This window comes from Balaenoptera borealis (genome assembly GCF_965194805.1).
Source record: "Balaenoptera borealis genome assembly, chromosome: 7".
NCBI lineage: Eukaryota > Metazoa > Chordata > Mammalia > Artiodactyla > Balaenopteridae > Balaenoptera > Balaenoptera borealis.
The window spans coordinates 69,205,181-69,230,280 of record NC_138864.1 but is presented as its reverse complement, the minus strand read 5'-3'; the positions used below and the strand labels follow the sequence as shown (position 1 = coordinate 69,230,280).

Here is a 25,100-nt window from a genome sequence, read left to right as displayed (position 1 = left end):
AACTGTTTCATGATTTACTCAGGGTCAGTCTAATATGGCTAATTGCCCAAATTAGGTAACAAATGTTAGCTGTCTCTAAGAAGAAATAGAGAGTTCATATGCAAATCCAATTTTAGAGGTGGGAAGAGTAGGTTTAATTTATATGTTTGCATTTATAATTTGTTCTTGGGGTGGTGGTATGGCAGGAAGGTACAAATTCTTCCTTGCTTATGTGTATACATGTGTGTTTTTATGTTATGTGCATTGGGGCCAATATTCGGTTTAAAATGAGGTTTTCCTGGAAATCTGATTTTACCCCAAATGCCTGCCACTAACCTGGCAGTTGTGTTTGCTACACCAGGAGAGCCCCTAAGGAGTAAACTGGGGAATAAAAATTCATTCCTCATTCATAGCAGGGCTGTGCTTGAGACTATCCCCCTTGTGCTAGCTTGTCTTCATTTTAAAAGTAAAAGATAGTAAGATATGTGAGACAAAAAGGAAAAAAATGAAGGTAAAACTCTACCAGGAAAACAGATGAAACAGTAAAAGTAAACTGCTAGAGTCAAATCCATTAAGCCAACAACCCGGAACAAAAATGAACACACAAACTCAAGGGGCAGATGAGACCCGTTATCTGAATCCAAGTGGCTGAAAGTAGTCATAAATCTTTGGTGCAAATACCAACGAAAAGACAGGGAAATCTTACAGGACATGATTGGAGACAAAAGTTCTCAAAGTTCAAGGTCCCCTTAACCTTTTTACTGCATTGGCCCTTTTGATAATCTAGATTCCTGGAAAACACGCATGTGTACAATATCTTGCCTGTACTTTTAGGGAAGCCCTGCATCCCCTAAAGCTCATCTGTGAATTGGTGAATGCCTTCAGCCTTCCCTCTTAGCATACTGCCCAAGTCATCTCCCCTGGGCTCTGCATCACACCAAGTACGCATTTTTCCTTGTCCATCTCTCCCTCAAGGTATCAGAAAGCATCTGCCACTTCTGCCACTTATTTCATCCCTGCTTACAAATTACAGGACATGCAATATAGGAGTCACACAAATGTAATACATTTCATGAAATAAACACAACCTTAGATCCCACAAGTCATGGACAATCCTTCCTAAGCGGGGAAAATTCTGTCACTACTGCAGCTTTCTCCAGCCATACCAGCATTGCTGTGAAGTGTCTGATTGGTTTCAGGCTTTCAACAAAGTTGACACGAACTATATTTGGTCATCTATAACTCAAGGGGATAAATTCAGAAGGTGGTGCTTTTTGCTTCTTGTATGCATACAAGGTGATACAGGTTGAGTTCCCAGGGAAGTGCATTGGGATGCTGAAATGGAGGGTAGTGTACAGGTTGTCCATCTGGGAGTGTTTTGGGATCAACATCTGTGAAAAGGAGGGAAGGAAGCAGATGGGGCACAAGGATAAGTGGCAATATGAGTCAGCCCTGGGGACAGTCTCTGCGGGCCCCACCCTTGCTCCGGAGCTAAGATGGTCCTTTGGAGTTGGTCTGCATTGGGATGAAATGGCTGTGTCTTTATATGCCAGTGTATGTGGTCTACCCCAGGAAGGACTGATTTTGGAGCAGGTGACCCCCTGCAGTTGCAGCAATTCCTGAAGTAACTGACCATCTACTGACATCATTCCCAGCAGCTGATGTCACATGCCCTTTCTGAAGGCGTTTCTGCGTGGTGTACCTCCATGTCTGTCACATGACCCGATCCACTTCAAATAAACTTCACTTGATGCAAGCTTGATGGGCTTTAAATGGAGCCCATTTCAGAAAGGCAGGATATCTACTATCAGAACTAATTCATTCACATAGTATTCATTAATGTGCCAGGCACTGTTTTGGGTGCTAATGATATGGTGGTGAAAAGTCGCTACCCTCATTCTAGGGAGGGATTTAGATTAAAAAGGCAATCCAATAAATTAATAACACAATTCTGATAATAAGAAGCCATTTGAAGACAGACAAAGCATGGTGAGAAGATAGAATGACTGGGTATCCAATGAGGTAGGTGCTAACTTAGGATGGTTTTCAGGACAGCCTTCTCCAAGGAGGTGACAATTCAGTAAGACTTGATTAGTAGTCAGGGGCAAGTGACATGAAACTCTGGGGATAAAAGATTATTTCAGGCAGAGGAAAGGAAGTACTGTATAAAGACCTCAAGCAGGACTGGGCTTTGCACATTTTAGGGTCCAGCAAGGCTAGTACAGCTGGAGCAGAGAGAAGAGGAAGTGGTAGGGACAGGGCCAGGACCTATAGGACTAGGAGCCCTGAAAAACAGTTTGGATTTCACACAAAGTACAATGGAAAGTTTCCAGTGGAAAAGAAACATGACCTACTTTGTGTTTTTAAAAAGTCTGCTCTGTGGAGAATGGGCTAAGAGATTGTGGAAATAAAGACTACAGATTCAACATTTAAAAATTCTGATAAAATATACGTAATATTAAATTTACCATTTGAATGGTTTTTTGACACTTCCATCTTCCCAAAGAGAAACTCTGTACCCATCAAACAACAACTCCACATTCCCCTCTCCTCCAGCCCCTGGTAACCACTCTTTCACCACACTTTTCTTTTTTATTGAAGGGGGTGGTCTGTGTTGGGTCTTCCTTGCTGTGTGCGGGCTTTCCCTAGTTGCGGTGAGCACGGCCTACTCTTCGTTGCAGTGTGCAGCCTTCTCATCGCGATAGCTTCTCTTGTGGTGGAACACTGGCTCTAGGCACAGGGGCTTCAGTAGTTGCAGCATACGGGCTCAGCAGTTGTGGTATGCGGGCCCTAGAGCACGCAGGCTTCAGTAGTTGTGGTGCATGGGCTCAGTAGTTGTGGCTCATTGGCTCTAGAGCTCAGGCTCAGTAGTTGTGGCGCACGGGTTTAGTTGCTCCACGGCATGTGGGATCTTCCTGGACCAGGGATCAAACCCGTGTCCCCTAAATTGGCAGGCAGATTCTGAACCTCTGCACCACCAGGGAAGTCCTCACCACACTTTCTTTCTGTACAAATTTGCCTATTCCAGACACCTCATATAAGTGGAAATATACAATATTGTCCTTTCATGTCTAGTTTATTTTAATTAGCATAATGCTTTCAAGGTTCATCTATGCTGTAGCATATATCAGAATTTCATTCTCTTTAAAGGTTGGATAATATTCCATTATATGTCTATACCACATTTTGTTTATCTATTCATCCAGCAATGGACATTTGTGTTATTTCCATCTTTTGGCTATTGTGAATACTGCTTCTGTGAACATGGGTGTACAAATATCTCCTCCATTTGCTGCTTTCAACTCTTTTGGGTATATGTCTAGAAGTGAAATTTCTAGATCACATGGTAATTCTATGTTTAATTTTTTGAGGAGCCACCATACATACTGTCTTCCACAGTGGCTGTACCATTTTATATCCCCACCAGCCAATGCACAAGGTGCAGCCATGGTGGCTGTTACCAATTTACATTCCCACCAACAGCATAGGAGGGTTCCCTTTTCTCCACATGCTCTTCATCATTTATAGTTTGTAGACTTTTTGATGATGGCCATTCTGACTGTTGCAAGGTGGTACCTCATTGTAGTCTTGATTTGCATTTCTCTAATAATTAGTGATGTTGGGCATCTTTTCATTGCCTGTTGGCCATCTGTATGTCTTCTTTGGAGAAACGTCTATTTAGATCTTCTGCTCATTTTTGGATTGGATTGTTTGTTTTTATGATATTGAGCTGTATGAGCTGTTTGTATATTTTAGAGATTAATCCTTTGTCAGTCACATCATTTGCAAATATTTTCTTCCGTTCTGTAGGTTGTCTTTTTGTTTTGTTTATGGTTTCCTTTGCTGTGCAAAAGCTTTTAAGTTTAGTTATGTCTCATTTTGTTGTTGTTGTTGTTGTTTCCATTACTCTAGGAGATGGATCCAAAAAATATTGCTGTAATTTATGTCAAAGAGTGTTCTGCCTATGTTTTCCTCTAGTAGTTTTATAGTATCCAGTCTTACATTTAGGTCTTTAATCCATTTTGAGTTTCTTTCTGTATACAGTGTTAGAGTATGTTCTAATTTCTTTATTTTACATGTAGCTGTCCAGGGACTTCCCTGGCGGTCCAGTGGTTAAGACTCCATGCTTCCACTGCAGGGGGCATGGGTTCAATCCCTGGTCGGGGATCTAAGATCCCCCATGCCTTGTGGCACAGCAATCAATCAATCAATCTGTCCAGTTTTCCCAGCACCACTTATTGAAGAGACTGTGTTTTCTCCATTATATATTCTTGCCTTTGTCGTAGATTAATTGACAGTAAGTGGGTGGGTTTATTTCTGGGCTTTCTATCCTGTTCCATTGATCTATATGTCTGTTTTTGTTCCAGTACCATACTGCTGTGATTACTGTAGCTTTGCAGTAGAGTCTGAAGCCAGGGAGCCTGATTCCTTCAACTCAGTTCTTCCTTCTCAAGATTGCTTTGGCTATTCGGGGTCTTTTGTCTTTCCACACACATTAAAAAATTTTTTGTTCTAGTTCTGTGAAAAATGCCATTGGTAATTTGAGATTGCATTGAATCTGTACATTGTCTTGGGTAGTATGGTCATTTTAACAATATTGATTCTTCCAGTCCAAGAACACAGTATATCTTTCCTTCTGTTTGTGTCGTCTTCAAGCTCTTTCATCAATATCTTAGAGTTTTCAGAGTACAGATATTTTGCCTCCTTAGATAGATTTATCCCTAGGTATTTTATTCTTTTTGATGTGATGGTAAATGGGATTGTTTCCTCAATTTCTCTTTCTGATAGTTTGTTGTTAGTGTATAGAAACACAACAGATTTCCATATGCTATTTTTGTATCCTGCAACTTTACTGAACTCATTGATGAACTCTAACATTATAGTTTTTTGATGCCATCCTTAGGATCTTCTGTGCATAGTATCATGTCCCAAGGCTCATTTTATATGTCCTTCTTGGAGACTGGTGATTTCTGACTCCAGGGAAAAATTATTATCGTTGAATTAACTTCATTTTTCTCAATTTCTTTCTAAGTGCTTGTTTCAGGGAAATGTAGACTTAGCTTAGTCTTTATTATGAGGTACAAATTCTATGAAATCTAGGCACATATTTACTTATTAAATATGACTCTGATGACTTTAATGAAGGCAGAGTCTCATTAAACCTGACTGATTATCTTGACAACAGAGCTGAACACACACCATTAACCAATCAGTAAATTAATTGTTTGTCCCTGCTGGTATTCAAAGAGAAAAATCAAATCTTTATTTAAGCTAGAAATGCTTACAGGCCTACCAGAGGGTGACATACCAAAACATTCTGTCTAGGCCGTGAGACACTAGTTAATGACCACTGATCCAGGATACCTACTGGTATTTTCTCCCAGGTTCTCGTAGCTGCTGCTGCTTTTATTTGTCTGTGACAGAAGTAAAGGACCTTCTAGGACCTACTACAGCAAAAGCCTCAATTACAGCACAAATATCCTATGCAGTCCAAAAAAAAAAAAAAAAAAAAAAAAAAAAAAAAAAAAAGCAGGTGCAAACAAGGTTCCACCAGATCTGTATGCATTTCAGCACAAATTTCTAGAGATTCTTCCTTCAAGGAAACATTTATAAAAGCTCCAATTCTTGATGCTGCCCCTAAGAAACGTAAATTCTCTATATTTTTCCGTTTACTAAATCATGTATCTTCAGTTTGAGTATTCAAGAGATTCAGTTCTGGGAAAGCAAGTGGCCTATATATGTCAGCCCATTACTTCTGGGTTTATTTCTTTACACATAAAATACAAAGGCCTCCTCATTCTGTGGTTGGTGCAGTGAACAGAAGGAATTAGGCTGGGATTCTTGATATAGGAGCCACTACACTAGCATGATGTGTAAAATCAGAGCAAGTCAGAACACCTCTGTGTTCCAGTTTCCTCATTTGTTAAGTCAATATAATCATGCTAGATTATACTTGGAGAACTGATCTTTGACCCAGTTAACAAAAGAGCTCTCCAAGGCAAACTGTGGCAATATTTGTTTACGTCCTGGCAGTGTTTCAAATGAGACTCTTTTAAAGAGAGAAGCAACAAATATGAGATACTTAGGTGTTGGATTTAATATGTCTTATATTTTCAAAAAAATTTTCAGGTATATGACATCATTTGATCGTCACAAAAGTTATGCCATTTAAAAGCAGCAGAGACTTTTACTCACATTTTATAAATAGAGACACCAAAACTCAGAGAATTTAAAAGATGAGTCCAAGTGTACTTAGCTAGTTAAGGTAGACCTAGACCCTGGGCCAGATTATCCAATTGCTAATTATTGTCCAACTGCTAGTTGGGTATTTCCTTACAAAAGTATCTACTGTCTTAGGACAGATTACTTAAGCCCAACTTCAGTTATCTCCATTCTGTAAACGAAAACCATATTTTCTCTGTCAGGCATAAGAATGTTGTGAAACTAAACTTCAGTGTATGAGGCTCTGAGAATGCTTCTGGGATATACAGTGATAAATAAATTTAACTTGTGATACAATGGAAAGGATTTGATGAGTTGGGGGTGACGGCAACATACAGTGACCATGTGAACAGTGGGGTCAGCTAAACAAACATCTAGATTTAACTGGAATCAATGTGTTTACTTGTGACAATTATAGCCCCTTGATTTTGGGGTAATTCCATTTCATTCAACTTTTTCGTGAATAACATGCCAGATATACAAAGCTTTTTACTATCACATTAGCCTTTTTCTCATAGAATTTTGGAACTTAAAAATTAAATAAACATTCATGCTAAATAGAGAGTGAAGAATTAAGTCAATTTTATAGCCTTTACTGTAAGATTTGCTGATATTTTAATGACGTCTTTTTCTTGTCTGGTACTGTGGCAGACCTTTAATGCATGTATTACGGAGTTAATCAATCATTAACTCCAGTTTAAAGGTGAGAAAACTGAAGCACAGAGATGTAAAGTAATTTGTTCCTGCTTCAAGCTGGTGTTTAAACGTGGCTCTATTTGCCACAGATCTTTTTTACCCACTTGTTTATACCAAGACCCTGCTAGTCAGGAATTGTGCTGGGTACTGAGAATACAGGGGGAATAGGCGATGAATCCAACCTCTGGGTAGAGTCAATTTATTTTTGTACTTGATTGTTCATTCATGCAGTATGCATTCAGCAAATACTGTGTGTAGACCCTTTTCCAGGTGCTGGACAGACAACTAGACTTCACAGAGATGGTCCACTAGGAAATCTAAGTGTTGCTGGGAGGAGGAGACACATGAACAAACAATAATACTGTGGCACATGTGCTCCCCTTGAGGTATAAACAAATCCTATGGGACATAAAGGATGGAGGGGGTTATTCTGACCGCTGACTGGGGGATATTTGTGACACATCTGAAGTAGCTGATGAACAAAAATGGGACGTCCCATTTCAAAAGGCCTACCTCTCAGACATTTTACTATTTCCCCTGACATTCATCTTTCTGTTGCTTTCTGTATCTTTCCCATCTATGCTCTCCTAACATGGCCAGAGACAGTAGGAACAGAACCTGCACCACCAGCTGAGTTAGGGTGCGACGAGATAGCAAGTGTGTGATTAATAGCAGCAGATTCAGCCACCTATGCTGAGCAAGAAGTTTTTATTCATGACCTTCTTTTCATCAAGAAAAGACTTCAGCCCAACCAAACTGGGGAATTCAGGATGGAGAAAAAGAGGATACTGGTCCTAGATAGCTAAGGTGCATATCAAAGGGATAATTTCAGTGAGTCCAGACTCTTGCATCTTCCCACATATAGAAAAGCACAAAAATCATTAACTTGAGATGTCTGGTTTTTCGTGATTAGCAGTCATCTTTAGATGTTTGACTACATTTTTTTGGTATTGGGTTTGTTTGTTTGTCTGTCTGTTTTGAGCAAAAACTCATATATATATTCTGGCTCCTCCCTTACCGCTTGGGAGCAGTCCCTCAGCGCTATCGGGAGACTGCTTCCCTGCTTATAGTTCTCAGTAAGGACCCCGAATAAAACATAATTCTCAACTTTTAGGTTGTGTGTTTTTTTTCCAGTTGACTGGTTTCTTTTCACTCATCTTAAACCCCCCTCCCCTTAACAGTTACTTCTTTTGCTTTGGCATCTCCCCAGTAGCACACTCAGTGTGTGCGTCTTCTTTAGATTTACACTCTTTTTTAAGAAATCATAGTCTACACACCAGTGGAAGTTTTAGCACTACCCAGTCAGCTCACTCCCACATACTAAACGTATATTTTAAACAAATTGAAGGAAATTTCTTCTCTCAGATGTATCATCCTCAAGTTTGGCCTTTAATAGAGTAAGATTATAATGCATTTGCTCCAGTGAAAAGTAAACTGTTTGCATTTTTGACAGCAGGGAAAAAAAATGATGTTGAATGTAGCAGTGAATGTGTAGTTTTTCCTCCCAACATTCTGCAAATGAGAGAAATATTTTTAATGTCTGATAGAATTGATAAATGAGACCTTGGCTTATTTTGTGAATAATTTTATGGTCTACATTATGTTTAAGGAAAAAACAAAAGCCTCTGTGGTGTAACACTGTGGTATAAACACTTCCTCGGAAGCTAGATAAAATGTTGTGTTTATTGTTTTCTCCTTTTCCATCTTTAAGGTTTGTATATATTCACAACAATGATATTATGAAGAAATGTTAAAAATTATTCATCTAGTTACCTACGAAATTTACCTACACTAATACTGGTGAGGATAAACGCAAATATCTTTAAAATTAAATAAACTAAACAATGTACTAAGCCACCCTGCAGTTCTGGGTTCAGTTTCTCTTCTGAAGACAGTGCGATTCTGGCTATGCTAAGACAGCCTGCAGCAAGAACCTGAAGTCCAACTTTGACAGATTAACTGCTACATCTAGGCTATGTGGCTTTCCCATGTGTAGAACCACACCTATTACAACACCCACATAATTTACAATAACCTTACAGAGACAACTGATAGTATCCTCAGGGCACATCTAATTAAGCACTGCTGCAATGGAAAAAAATTATTTCTCTAGAACCAAATGCCTGTTCTAGAAGCAAACCTCTAACTCCCATGGAAGAGATGCATAAGTGAGCTATGTCATGGTTTACCCAAAGCCACATCTTTGTGCTGTCCAAGTGATGCTCTGCACTTCATCTCCCATTGGCTTGGGAATCATTTGGCCATTTTCCTTCCCTAGATTGAAAACTTAATTATTTACTTCAAAGCAAACGTGAAATTCCCTGTGAAAAGGGAAAGAACCCATGTTAAACACACAATAGTCTATTTTTCTACTTTCCTTAACATTTCTAACAATAAAATAGGCTTGGAGCACCGAGGTTAAAATGGTGGGATCCATCAGAGGAAGGAGAAAGGACCCATGTTGGAAATAGAACAAGCGGAAAAGATCTCCCCTTGGTTCTTCATATGGATCTGTCCCAGGTGCTTATTGGAACTGTACAAATCTTGATCTTCCAGATGCCTGTATTAAGTTCTTGGCAAAAGAATATATTTTGGGCATCCTGACAAAGACAATGGGGACACAGATGAGAAAGATGCATCTGTGTTTACTCCGTTGAACTTGGAAGTTTCATTTCCGTTGGAGTAAATGGATTCTCTTGAACATTTTGCCTGGTCCAAACTTCCTCTAAGTAAGGTAAAGGTTTCAACATTTGGCAGCTCAAAGTGTAATGATCACTGGTAAGGACATTTCTTAGCTATACAAATGATAAAATTATTCCTACTTGAAAACTGCGGTAAGTTGTTTGTTTTGAGATCTTTGAAGCAAAGCTGCTGTGTGACTCATGGCCTTATTTCTGACCAGTATGGAATGATGGAGGCCATGGTCTTTCAGGGTAGAAGAAACCAAGAGCTGAGGCTACTTCCCTTTCCTCCCCTCCTCCTCCCCCTCCCATCCTTTATCTGAGAGGGATGGGAGGAGGGGGTGCTCAGCGGTCCACTAAGATGTTCATGTTTTCCCACTACAAAATGAGCATCTTTTCCAAAGTTCTGGGTTCCAAGTGACTTCTTCCTCCCCAGAGAAATTTGCCCTGGAGTTTGTGGCTATCTCATACACCTTTTCACATAATGAGTTGGCAGAGAGCCTTTAAAAGTTTTCTGGGTCTTCCCTGGTGGCGCAGTGGTTGAGAATCTGCCTGCTAATGCAGGGGACACGGGTTCGAGCCCTGGTCTGGGAAGATCCCACATGCCGCGGAGCAACTATGCCCGTGAGCCACAACTACTGAGCCTGCGCGTCTGGAGCCTGTGCTCCGCAACAAGAGAGGCCGCGATAGTGAGAGGCCCCCGCACCGCTATGAAGAGTGGCCCCCGCTCGCCACAACTAGAGAAAGCCCTCGCACAGAAACGAAGACCTAACACAGCCAAAAGTAAATAAATAAATAAATTAAAAAAAAAAAAGTTTTCTGGCAAGGCTGAGAGCTGGGAGATTATTTAGATTTACTGTTCAGATTTACTATCAGATGATTTAGGTTTACTGTTTGTCTACAAGTATATTCAGGGTAGATATGACTACAGGATTCCTGTATACCTGTTAGAAACTGACACTGCTCTGGCCAACTTTGGATACCTTATTATGAGCATAATATTTTTTTTTTCAAGTCATTTCTTATATGTCTTCAAGTTATCATCCCCCACTCTTAAAAGAAATGAGAATAGATTTTAATTTTCTCCTAGCCAAAATGTCTTCTGCTCCCTGAGTATAGTTCTTTACTGTTCAATAGCACCAGAAACTGGCAGGTTTTTTTACTTCCTTTCCCTCCACTTCGATGATTTACATGTTATAAAGGATATAGGGTGAATGCTTACCCCCACCTCCTCACTCCCCTTCCCAATCCCCTCTGTGATAAAGGCACCAACATGACTAGAAATAAAACCTGCCTGAGCTTTACAGTCCTTCGTTTAACAGACTTTTCTGGGAGTGGTAAGAGAAGTTTTCTTCTGATATAGTTGATGGTGGAACTAATAGTAAACTGAAATTCATTACATATTCAGGAAACCTGACTTATGCTAAAAACAAATCTTAATAGGAAAATCTTGGCACTCAAACTTTAAAAATTACAGGAATTAAGGAATATAAAAATTAAGGAATATAATCATTCCTTAACAATTACTTAATCTCCGAAATTTCATTTTGATCTCTGAACTTGTTAGTCACTCACTGTGCCCACACTTTCTTTGAAAATAAAAATTTCCACATTGCTGGAAACTCTATACTATAATCAGTCAATGTTTATAACTTATTGATGTGACAAGAGGATAGAAAAATTGTTATGAATGTGATTCTCTCTGAAGACTAAAGACTGAAATTTCTCGAGGAAATGGATCAAAATTTTCCTTCGTTGGAGTTAATATATGATGAAATATACAAACATGAAAATTTTCCATTTAGTTGCACTGAAGTTAACACTTTTAGATCGATGGAGAAGAGACAGCTGTAAACTAGAAACCAGTGAGGAAAGAGAAATTAACACTGAGACATGACATTAAATGAGGAAATTGACAGTTTCATGAAGAGTCAGGGAAGTGGCTGAAACTGTCCAACTGCAGTCCCAAGGATGGTTCACAGGAGACAGTGGCCACTCCTGTAACTCCTCCAGGGCTGTCCTGATCGAATGGGACAACTAGCAGAGGGGAGTGTTACTGCCACCAGCAAGCTAATTCCCCATCAGGAGCTAAGAGGAAGAAGGAGCAGAAAGAGAGGCACTGTCCCTGGAAATCTCCATATCAAGGAGCTGTTGCATTCTAATTGCTTACCCTCCAGATCTAGCCTCCATGTTGGAAGTGAGCAGGATTCCTTTTGGAAATACATCATCAGGGGGTCAGTTTCTTAAAGGACCTAACTCCCATGTGAGTTGCGCTAAACAACCTATGACTGTAATAAATCGAGGGGAGATAAGGAGAGCAGCCAAAAGAGTGGCAACTACATTCAATGAGCAGTGCAATAACCCAAAATTAATTTTGATTTTTTTTTTTTTTTCAGTTCAGCATGTGTTCATACTTCCCCTTCCTCTCCTCTTTTTTTTTTTCCCCCTACAGGGTGAGCTGGCAGGAATGACACGATGACAGGGAGGGGAAATGGAACAAAGAGGTTTCACCAACAGGTAGGGCTCCCCACCTCCCTGCCATTTGTTGAATGTTCACTATGATTTAATTACTATGTGTTTTACATTCTGTCATTTGATCTGTACAACATCCTAGGGAGTAAAACAGACTCAGAGAGGTTAAGAACCTTGTCCAAGGTCACACTGCTCTTTGGTCATGGAGCATGCTTTAGGCAGCTTGAATGGCAGATACACCAACTTCCCTGAGGTCTCCTACCAAGGAAGATGACATCAGAGCCTCATGGCCTCACCATTGGGATGTAGGCAGTGGCCCTTCCAGGTGTATACAAGTCATCATCATATATAACTTGCTTGTTATCAGTTAAGAGGCAATCCCTTCTATGCCTCTTCTAGACCAAACGATATTAAGGGTTATCTCCATTCTTGCTACCACCTCACATTCTAGAAAATTTTACCTAATTACCAGAGCCTACTCTTTGTAGTGATGGAGAAGACCAAAGGAGAGCAAAGTCCTTTTATGCAGCTATTCTTAGTTTTCTGTATATCGGTTTATTTGCATTATCTATTTTGCCTCTCATGAGCTAAAGTGTGGGTAGTTAACTCTTAGAATAAGTATAGTGAGGAGAAAGAAGGGAGCACCCTTTTTATAGCTGGACAGAAAAGAGCAGGGCAAAGATCCAAGAAAGAAACAAGAACAGTGGCATATTCTTTTCAGAAAAACAAGATTTTTTAACTTATAAATGTGTTCAGTTCATGTATATTCAGTCTAATATCACAATTGCTGACAGTGAAATAGAATTTTGAGGACAGTATTTTACAAATAAAGCAGAAGACAAGTGATTTTCCCCCTATAAACTGCAAATCACACAGTATTCCAAGACTATTTTGCAGAATCATATTGAACTTGAGAGGCAAAAGCAAATTGATTGATGCATACATAGGTGGAAAGGCTAAAACAATTCTGGACATAACAGGAAAAATAAAACCATCTTATCCTTAAATGTCTATGTCTTAAAGACATTTTCCATATTAATGAAGTGATGGATTTTAAGATATTAAGTTATAAGATGTTATGAAGATTTTAAAATAACTTGAAGTTCTTTTATATAACTTCACCCTAATGTAAACTAGCTTTTAAAATTTTTTATCAATATTTGTGCTTTAAAAATAATCCTGAGGACCCAGAAGAACTAAAGAGTAAACAAACAATGATGATGAACAACACTATAAATGAAAGTAAAAATTCTCTAGAAGGAATCAGTAGCAGAATAACTGAGGCAGAAGAATGGATACGTAACCTGGAAGATAAAAGAGTGGAAATAACTACCACAAGGCAGAATAAAGAAAAAATACTGAAAAGAATTGAGGACACTCTCAAAGACCTCTGGGACAACATTAAATGCACCAACACTCGAATTACAGGGGTTCTGGAGAAGAAGAGAAAAAAAAAAAGGGACTGAGAAAATATTTGAAGAGATTATAGTTGAAAATTTCCCTAATATGTGGAAGGAAATAGTCAATCATGTCCAGGAAGTGCAGAGAGTCCCATATAGGGTAAATACAAAGAGAAATACACCAAGACACATATTAATCAAGCTATCAAAAATTAAGTACAAAGAAAAAATATTAAAAGCAGCAAGGGAAAAGCAACAAATAACATACAAGGGAATCCCCATAAGGATAACAGCTGATCTTTCAGGGGAAAATTTGCAAGCCAGAAGGGAGTGGCAGGACATATTTAAAGTGATGAAAGGGAAAAAACTACAACGAAGATTACTCTATCCAGCAAGGATCTCATACAGATTCAACGAAGAAATTAAAACCTTTACAGACAAGCAAAAGCTAAGAGAATTCAGCACCACCAAACCAGCTTTACAACAAATGCTAAACGAATTTCTCTAGGCAGGGAATACAAGAGAAGGAAAAGATCTACAAAAACAAACCCAAACAATTAAGAAAATGGTAATAGGAACATACATATCGATAATTACTTTAAATGTAAATGGATTAAATGCTCCAACCAAAAGACATAGACTGGCTGAATGGATACAAAAACAAGACCCGTATATATGCTGTCTACAAGAGACCCACTTCAGACCTAGGGACACATACAGACTGAAAGTGAGGGGATGGAAAAAGTTATTCCATGAAAATGGAAATCAAAAGAAAGCTGGAATAGTAATACTCATATCAGACAAAATAGACTTTAAAAAAAAGATTATTACAAGAGAAAAAGAAGGACACTACATAATGATCAAGGGATCAATCCAAGAAGAAGATATAACAATTGTAAATATTTATGCACCCAACATAGGAGCACCTCAATACATAAGGCAAATGCTAACAGTCATAAAAGGGGAAATCGACAGTAACATAATAAGAATAGGGGACTTTAATACCCCACTTTCACCAATGGACAGATCATCCAAAATGAAAATAAATAAGGAAACACAAGCTTAAAATGACACATTAGATAAGACGGACTTAATTGATATTTATAGGACATTCCATCCCCAAACAAGAGAATACACTTTCCTTCTCAAGTGCTCATGGAACATTCTCCAGGATAGATCATATCTTGGGTCACAAATCAAGCCCTGGTAAATTTAAGAAAATTGAAATCATATCAAGTATCTTTTCAGACCACAATGCTATGAGACTGGATATCAATTACAGGAAAAAATCTGTAAAAAATACAAACACACGGAGGCTAAACAATACACTACTAAATAACCAAGAGATCACTGAAGAAATCAAAGAGGAAATTAAAAAATACCTAGAAACAAATGACAATGAAAACATGACGACCCAAAACCTATGGGATGCAGCAAAAGCAGTTCTAAGAGGGAAGTTTATAGCAATACAATCCTACCTCAAGAAACAAGAAAAATCTCAAATAAACAAGCTAACCATACACCTAAAACAATTAGAGAAAGAAGAACAAAAAAACCCCCAAAGTTAGCAGAAGGAAAGAAATCATAAAGATCAGGGCAGAAATAAATGAAAAAGAAATGAAGGAAAAAATAGCAAGATCAATAAAACTAAAAGCTGGTTCTTTGAGAAGATAAACAAAATTGATAAACCATTAGCTAGACTTATCAAGATAAAAAGAGAGAAAACTCAAATCAATAGAAGTAGAAATGAAAAGGATAATAACAACTGACACTGCAGAAATACAAAGGATCATGAGAGATTACTACAGGCAACTATATGCCAATAAAATGCACAACCTGGAAGAAATGGACAACTTCTTAGAAAAGCACAGCCTTCTGAGACTGAACCAGGAAGAAATAAAAAACATAAACCGACCAATCACAACCACTGAAATTGAGACTGGGATTAAAAATCTTCCAACAAACAAAAGCCCAGGACCAGATGGCATCACAGGCGAATTCTACCAAACATTTAGAGAAGAGCCAACACCTATCCTTCTCAACCTCTTCCAAAATATAGCAGAGAGAGGAACACTCCCAAACTCATTCTATGAGGCCACCATCACCCTGATACCAAAACCAGACAAAGATGTCACAAAAAAAGAAAACTACAGGCCAATATCACTGATGAACATAGATGCAAAAATCCTCAACAAAATACTAGCAAACAGAATCCAACAGCACATGAAAAGGATCATACACCATGATCAAGTGGGGTTTATCCCAGGAATGCAAGGATTCCTCAATATACGCAAATCAATCAATGTGATACACCATATTAACAAATTGAAGGAGAAAAACCATATGATAATCTCAATAGATGCAGAAAAAGCCTTTGGCGTTTTTTTTTTTATTATGTTGAGGGAACTTGCCTCAACATAATAAAAGCCATATATGACAAATCCACAGCCAACATCATTCTCAATAGTGAAAAATGGAAACAATTTCCACTAAGATCAGGAACAAGACCTCGTTACCCACTCTCACCACTATTATTCAACATAGTTTTGGAAGTTTTAGCCACGGCAATCAGAGAAGAAAAAGAAACAAAAGGAATCCAAATTGGAAAAGAAGAAGTAAAACTCACTGTTTGCAGATGCCATGATACTAAACATAGAGAATCCTATAGATGCCACCAGAAAATTACAAGAGCTAATCAATGAATTTGGTAAAGTTGCAGGATACAAAATTAATGCACAGAAGTCTCTTGCATTCCCATACACTAATGATGAAAAATCTGAAAGAGAAATCAAGGAAACACTCCCATTTACCATTACAACAAATAGACTAAAATACCTAGGAATAAACCTACCTAAGGAGACAAAAGACCTGTATGCAGAAAACTATAAGACACTGATGAAAGAAATTAAAGATGATACAAACAGATGGAGAGATATACCATGCTCCTGGATTGGAAGAATCAACATGTGAAATTGACTATACTACCCAAAGCAATCTACAGATTCAATGCAATCCCTATCAAACTACCAATGTCATTTTTCACAGAACTAGAACAAAAAATTTCACAATTTGTATGGAAACACAAAAGACCCTGAATAGCAAATCAGTCCTGAGAAAGAAAAATGGAGCTCGAGGATTCAGACTCCCTGATTTCAGACTACATTACAAAGCTACAGTAATCAAGACAGTATGGTACTGGCACAAAAACAGAAATATAGATCAATGGAACAGGATAGAAAGCCCAGAAATAAACCCACGCACCTATGATCACCTTATTTTTGATAAAGGAGGGAGGAATATACAATGGAGAAAAGACAGCCTCTTCAATAAGTGGTGCTGGAAGAACTGGACAGCTACATGTAAAAGAATGAAATTAGAACACTCCCTAACACCATACACAAAAGTAAACTCAAAATGGATTAAAGACCTAAATTTAAGGCCAGACACTATAAAACTCATAGAGGAAACATTAGGCAGAACACTCTATGACATAAATCACAGCAAGATCCTTTTTGACACACCTCCTAGAGAAATGGAAATAAAAACAAAAATAAACAAATAGGACCTCATGAAACTTAAAATCTTTTGCACAGCAAAGGAAACCATAAACAAGATGAAAAGACAGCCCTCAGAATGGGAGACAATATTTGCAAATGAAGCAACTGACAAAGGATTAATCTCCAAAATGTGCAAGCAGCTCATGCAACTCAATATCAAAAAAACAAACAACCCAATCCAAAAATGGGCAGAAGACCTAAATAGACATTTCTCCAAAGAAGATATACAGATTGCCAACAAACATATGAAAGGATGTTCAACATCACTAATCATTAGAGAAATGCAAATCAAAACTACAATGACCACACCAGTCAGAATGGCATCATCAAAAAATCTAGAAACAATAAATGCTGGAGAGGGTGTGGAGAAAAGAGAACCCTCTTGCACTGTTGGTGGGAATGTAAATTGATACAGCCACTATGGAGAACAGTATGGAGGTTCCTTACAAAACTAAAAATAGAACTACCATATGATCCAGCAATCCCAATACTGGGCATATACTCTGAGAAAACCATGATTCAAAAAGAGTCATGTAACACAATGATCTTTTCAGCTCTATTTACAATAGCCAGGACATGGAAGCAACCTAAGTGTCCATCAACAGATGAATGGATAAAGAATATGTGGCACATATATACAATGGAATATTACTCAGCTATAAAAAGAAACAAAATTCAGTTATTTGTAGTGAAGTGGATGGACCCAGAGTCTGTCATACAGAGTGAAGTAAGTCAGAAAGAGAGACACAAATAGCATATGCTAACACATATATATGGAATCTAAGAGAAAAAAAAAAAAGGTTCTGATGAATCTAGGGCCAGGACAGGAATAAAGACGCAGACGTAGAGAATGGACTTGAGGACACGGGGAGGGGGAAGGGTAAGCTGGGACGAAGTGAGAGAGTGGCATGGACATATATACACTACCAAATGTAAAATAGATAGCTAGTCGGAAGCAACCGCATAGCACAAGGAGACCAGTTCTGCGCTTTGTGACCACCTAGAGGGGTGGGATAGGGAGGGTGGGAGGTAGATGTATGAGGGAGGAGATATGGGGATATATGTATAGTATAGCTGATTCACTTTGTTATACAGCAGAAACTAACACAACAATGTAAAGCAATTATACTCCAATAAGGATGTTAAAATTTTTTTTTTAATTAAAAAAAACCCTGAATAATTTTACTGTTTTAATTTTTAAAAATTAAATATGCCTATTCAAGCATATTCGGTGATATTTAAATGATAAAAACTTGCACCCAATTGACTATGATTATTCACTTTTTAATGTTGATCCTTGACAATGGACTTTGCAAATTATAGTTTATTTACTATGCTCAGAGCAGGAATCCCTACAAGTAATTCCATTTTGCATGAAAATGTTTACTATTCTTTAAAGAAGGTAGGACAAGGGAGAAAAACTCCTAGATTAATATGAGTCTCTGATTCACTTTTTAAAGAGAAATTTTCGCAAATTTGCTCTCTCTTTACACGCCAAGTTAGACTTTTACAAAGTTAATATTCTTAAGTGCAAAGTTTTAAGTAATTTGGAAATGAACATGATATGAGTGGATGGCAATGTTTTAAACAGAAATCCTCAACCTAGAATTTTTAAGTTGTCCAATATATACTAGCTGAATTAAGAGCAAGCAAACATTTCTAAGCTGTGTTGTGTGCAGATGGGTATATTTGGCTGAGAAGACAGACATAATGTGATTCTTCTTAACGAGCCAAGGAGGGGAATATGGCCTAAGACCTTCCTGCCAGTCTTTTCTGTGCTCCTTTATATATGAGCTTGTACCCAAAAGAATGCCCGGGTACTATTTACAAATGGACTTTGTCTATATGACCAGCAGGAGTACCTTCCAAACTGACATTTCATAAGTGTCAATGGAAGGACACTGGCATTTCTTTTGAGTAGCACTGGGATGTTGTCACTGTGCCTCTTCTGTTTATCTAGTGAGAGAACCAGGCTAAGCTATGAGTTTCCTCCTCATTAAGCCACAGAAAGACTTTCAAGGTGTTTCTTCTCGATCTTGACACTTAACTCACCCATATAGGCTCAGACCAAAGAATTTAGCAAGAGGTAGATTGCTCAAATCTCTCTCAATCAGCAATCTTGTCCGCCAGAGAATATTTAGCAATGTCTGTAGAAAAAACTGAAGGGGGAGTGCTACTGACATCTAGGGATAGAAACTGGGGGTGCTGTTACGCATCTTACAGGGCGCAGGACAGCTCCCACCACGAAGAGTTAGCAGGCCTGAAATGTCAGTAGTGCAGGGGTGAAGCAAGCTTGATGTAGACCGAATGCGGGGGAAAAATGTCAATACAATACCACATTACCTCACATGCCTAAGGAAAAATAATTTAACGTAAATTCTACTTGTCCAGAGACACGGAAGGCTCTCCTCCTGCCATACTGGGTGAGTAATTAGAAGGATGTTGGGCACTTAAAATGCTGTGATAACTTCTTTTAATGACCTCATATTTTTTAGGGAAACATCCCCAAATGAAGGTACAGCTTAAAAAATCCATTAGCATCTTTGTAGTAAATGTCTTCATTATCACACCATACAGAGGAGTCATGGTGAGAGCCTGTTTTAAAAAGCAGTGGTTGCTTTAAGAAAAATTGCCAACACAAGAAAACAATGTCTCATTTTTTTCTACCATGTCTTGGCAATGATTGCTTCTACTCTGAGGCCGAATATCTTCTCTAAAATATTCAAAGCACAGAATGTAATTTATGACTATAAAATATCTCTGCTGTCTCTAAAGTTTAGCTTTTGAAACTACCTTGTTTAAAATCTTTTGTTGCTGTTGCTCTTCACACCAAATTAGAATGAGTTGCCCACTGATTGTCTTTAAGCTAATGGTAACCTTGGTCCTGACATACAAATAGGTTAAAATAATGTGTCATACCCATATGGACATATGTCCAAGTGATTTTTTTAGCTTTAATATTTAAATTATAAACATAGCATATAAACACATTTATTAGAAAAATTCAAACATCACCAAATATATAGCGGAAAAGTGAAAATCCATCCCCAGATCTCATGCTCTACCTTATATATAGCATGTCAGACAGTTTGATGGGTTTATAATTTTTCATTTCTACAATAATTTTTGAATAGGGAATATATGCAAATAGTTCAAAATTCAGAAGTTACCAAGGAGTTTACAGGAAAAATTGTCTCTTTCCTTCCCTGTTTCCAGCAATTAAATTCCCCTCCCGTGGAGCAAATCCTGCTAAGAGTACATATATTTGTGATATGTATCCTTCACATAGTATTTTATGCATTTATGGACATATATGTTTATAATGTGAAACTACCATTTATTGTTAACTACATGTCCAAACTGATAAGATCTTTACATATATTATCTCATTTAATCCTTGTATCAACCCTGAGGGGTAGAAAATACTTAAGTTAAATATTTAAGAATTATGATATTATGAAACATAAAATTGTATAGGTCAAAATGGTCAAATATCAACAAGTCATATAACTGGACCTAATATTAGGAAGTGGGAGATTTCCATTTTTTGCAGCAAGGAAGATAACCTGAGAACTTCCCCTCAACAAAACGAACTGCGCGTAGCTGAGTTTTCAATAAGAGGAAATCCCCAGAAGGCAAGTACAAATTCGGAAATGAAAACAGCAAGAAACCCCGGGAGGTTAGAGGTATAACATCCAGGAAAGACCATGAGATAAAGCCTTTGAGCTCATAGAGAAAATGGAGGGTTCACAGGACATGGAATTGAAACTCTTACAAAAAGCAGGGAACTTTGACTAACTACATCCTCAGTTAAAGGGAAATTTAGGGAAAAAAAATCTGCCCTTCAGCACAGATAGGCAAGGAAAGAACTTGTCTTCCTTTGCTTTGGCTCCGGGTAGAGGAAGCAAAAAGGGCTTCCCTAAGAATTCATTACACTTGGGGGCATTTTTTCCCTAGAGTTTGCAATTCTAATCGATGCTACCATGTAGAGTATGAAATTCCAGCTAAGGAAATAGCATGAAAGGGGTTTGGGCTAGGAATATGCCTGACAGATCTGTCAGAAACAAACGTACAACTATTTTAGAGAGAAACCTCTTCAGCTCAGACCAGAAAAGATTCCCACAGGCAAAGTCCCACTTATCATGAAATAAATAGAAACAGAATAACAAGACACAAGGGGGAAAAGAGATTTAAGATTTAAGACAACAAATAGAACTTCTAGACTTGAAATATATGATCACTGAAGTTAAAGTCTCAGTGGGAAAGTCAAATAGCAGTTCAGACAAAACACAGAAAATCATTGAAATCAAAGATGTAGCAGAGAAAAGATAAAAACAGGGAAAATGTAAAAGAGTTTAAGACATGGAGGAGAGAAAGAGAAGGCTCACTATGTGTCTAAAATCAATTTTAGATAAAAAGAAGAGTCAGTATTTAAAGAAATATTAGCTGAGAATCTCCAGAATTGATGAAAGACAGGAATCTTCATGCTCAGAAAATGTGAGTCCCAAGCAGAATAGAACCCTACATTTCATCTTAGTGAAAATGCTGAAGATGAAAGACAAAGACCTTAAAAACAGCCTGTATTTGATTCGGATTGACAAATACACACTACTATATATAAAATAGATAACTAATAAGGACCTACTGTATAGCACAGGGAACTCTTCTCAATATTCTGTAATGACCTATATGGGAAAAGTATCTAAAAAAGAGTGAATATATGTATATGTATGAATGATACACTTTGCTGTACAGCAGAAACTAGCACAACATTTTAAATCAACTATACTCCAATAAAAATTTTTAAAAAACACACGCAGGAAAACCAAACCAAACCCAAAAAACAGCCAGTAAAACAACAGAGAAGCTTTATATGAGATTACAAATCCAGTAGCCAGCAAAGAGTTTTGAACTCACATCTTTCAGACTCCAAATCCCATGTACCTTGCAGTTTCTGTGTTCTGCTCCCTAGCATTCCTAATTGCTGTTTTTCATCTCCTGCTATTACTCTCAGGCTACATGAAATTGCCTTTATAAATATTTACTCTGTTCTAATAGCTTTTATAGTTTTTACTCTCTGCTTTTAAAATTTTAAACATGTCATTCACTCAACAAATATTTATTCAGCAACTACTGTGTGCAAGGCACTATTCTAGGATAAAAAACAGACACCACCTCTATAAAACAAATTAAAAGGTCGACAAATACCAGTCTTGATATTAAGATGCACTGATACAACTTAAGGGCTTGCTACCATAATTTCTGACTGGTCATGCACTGAACTGATTGTTAAATACCTTGCATACCATCTTGGATGTATCAGTTTTCACTAAAGTTTGGCACTTTTTCTTGGAATGATCTCGTGAACTCTTATACACCCAGCCTGATAAATCCTATTTTTGGTGGGAATGGGGAGGTATAGAGACTAAGGTGGGAGAACTTCTGACTTTTTAGTGAGACGTACTTTAACTACTTCATTCCTTTTCGTGAAAATGGTTTCTCTTCTCCTCCTTCCACATTTATGTCACATATCAGGAAACCCTAGTTTATTCTGCAAAGATACATGAGGTTCTATTCCCATCTCTGCTCTTCTCAAATGTGGACAAAGAATGTCACCTCCTGTTTCAGTAAACAAAGGATGTTGTGGCCATAAAGCCATGAGCCACTGCATCAGCCCCCCACCCCGTGCACCCTGAGGGGAATTCAGGATGGAGAAAAACATGATACTGGCCCTATAAAGTTAAGGCGCATATCAAAGGAATGATATCAATAAGCCCAGACTCTTGCATCTTCCCATATACAGAAAATCATTAAAATCATTAAATTGAGATGTCTGCTTTTTGTGATTAGCAGTAATCTTTTGATGTTCTACTACATGTTTCTCCACCCCCACCCCAGCTAAAACTCCTATATACCCTGGCTTCTCTCATACCTATTGGGAACCATTCCTCAGAGCTATCTGAGAGGCTGCTTCCTATGTTACAGTCCTCAGTAAAGCCACCTAATAAAACACAATTCTCAACTTCTAAGGTTGTGCATTTTTTTCAGTTGACAAAACCATCTTGTCTTCATAGTATTAAAACAAAAACAAGAAAGAGGTTTACTCGAGATTTCAGTGTATAACCATCTAATTTGATCTTTAGCCACATTCTGCTTAGTCCACAAACAATAGTGATTCTACCTATCCTTTGAGACATGCACCATGTCGAAAATATAGGTTCAAGATGGCGGCGTAGAAGGACGTGCTCTCACTCCCTCTTGCGAGAGCACTGTAACCACAACTAACTGCCGAACAATCATCAACAGGAAGATACTGGAACTCACCAAAAAAGATACCCCACATCCACAGACAAAGGAGAAGCTGCAATGAGACAGTAGGAGGGGTGCAATCACAATAAAATCAAATCCCATAACTGCTGGGTGGGTGACTAAAAGACTGGAGAACACTTATACCACAGAAGTCCACCTACTGGAGTGAAGGTTCTGAGCCCCACGTCAGGCTTCCCAACCTGGGGGTCTGGCAACGGGAGGAGGAATTCCTAGAAAATCAGACTTTGAAGGCTAGCGGGATTTGATTGCAGGATGTCGACAGGACTGGGGGAAACAGAGACTCCACTCTTGGAGGGCACACAAAAAGTAGTGTGTGTACAGGGACACAAGGACAGGAGCAGTGACACCATAGGAGACTGAACCAGACCTACCTGCAAGTGTTGGAGGGTCTCCTGCAGAGGCAGTGGGTGGCTGTGTTTCACCATGAGGACAAGAACACAGGCAGCAGAAATTCTGGCAAGTACTCCTTGGTATGGGCCCTCCCAGAGTCTGCCATTAGCCCCACCAAAGAGCTGGGTAGGCGCCAGTGTTGGGTTGCCTCAGGCCAAACAACCACCAGGGAGGGAACCCAGCCACACCCTTCAGCAGACAGTGGATTAAAGTTTTACTGAGTTCTGTCCACCAGAACAACAGCCAGCTCTACCCACCACCAGTCCCTCCCATCAGGAAACTTGCTCAAGCCTCTTAGATAGCCTCATCCACCAGAGGGCAGAGAGCAGAAGCAAGAAGAACTACAATCCTGCAGCCTGTGGAACAAAAACCACATTCACAGAAAGATAGACAAGATGAAAAGGCAGAGGGCTATGTACCAGATGAAGGAACAAGATAAAACCCCAGAAAAACAACTAAATGAAGTGGAGATAGGCAACATTCCAGAAAAAGAATTCAGAATAATGATAGTGAAGATGATCCAGGACCTTGGAAAAAGAATGGAAGCAAAGATCGAGAAGATGCAAGAAATGTTTAACAAAGACCTAGAAAAATTAAAGAACAAACAAACAGAGATGAACAATACAATAACTGAAATGAAAACTACACTAGAAGGAATCAATAGCAGAATAACTGAGGCAGAAGAACGGATAAGTGACCTGGAAGACAGAATGGTGGAATTCACTGCTGCGGAACAGAATAAAGAAAAAAGAATGAAAAGAAATGAAGACAGCCTAAGAGACCTCTGGGACAACATTAAACGCAACAACATTTGCATTATAGGGGTCCCAGAAGGAGAGGAGAGAGAGAAAGGACCCGAGAAAATATTTGAAGAGATTATAGTTGAAAACTTCCCTAACATGGGAAAGGAAATAGCCACCCAAGTCCAGGAAGCACAGAGACCCCCATACAGGATAAATAGAAGGAGAAATACACTGAGACACATGTTAATCAAATTGGAAAAAAATAAAGACAAAGAAAAATTATTGAAAGCAGCAAAGGAAAAACGACAAATAACATACAACGGAACTCCCATAAGGTTAACAGCTGATTTCTCAGCAGAAACTCTACAAGCCAGAAGGGAGTGGCATGATATATTTAAAATGATGAAAGGGAAGAACCTACAACCAAGATTACTCTACCAAGCAAGGATCTCATTCAGATTCGATGGAGAAATCAAAAGCTTTACAGACAAGCAAAAGCTAAGAGAATTCAGCACCACCAAACCAGCTCTACAACAAATGATAAAGGAACTTCTGTAAGTGGGAAACACAAGAGAACAAAAGGACCTAAAAAACAAACCTAAAACAATTAAGAAAATGGTAATAGGAACA

The 25,100-nt window shown here is 38.4% G+C and overlaps 1 long non-coding RNA gene across 1 annotated transcript in view; it reads right to left on the bottom strand.

Moving 5' to 3' along the window:
• The window catches only part of LOC309631804, a 200,737-nt gene that overhangs the window by 90,498 nt on the left and 85,139 nt on the right, over nucleotides 1-25,100 (bottom strand). The window lies entirely within an intron of this gene.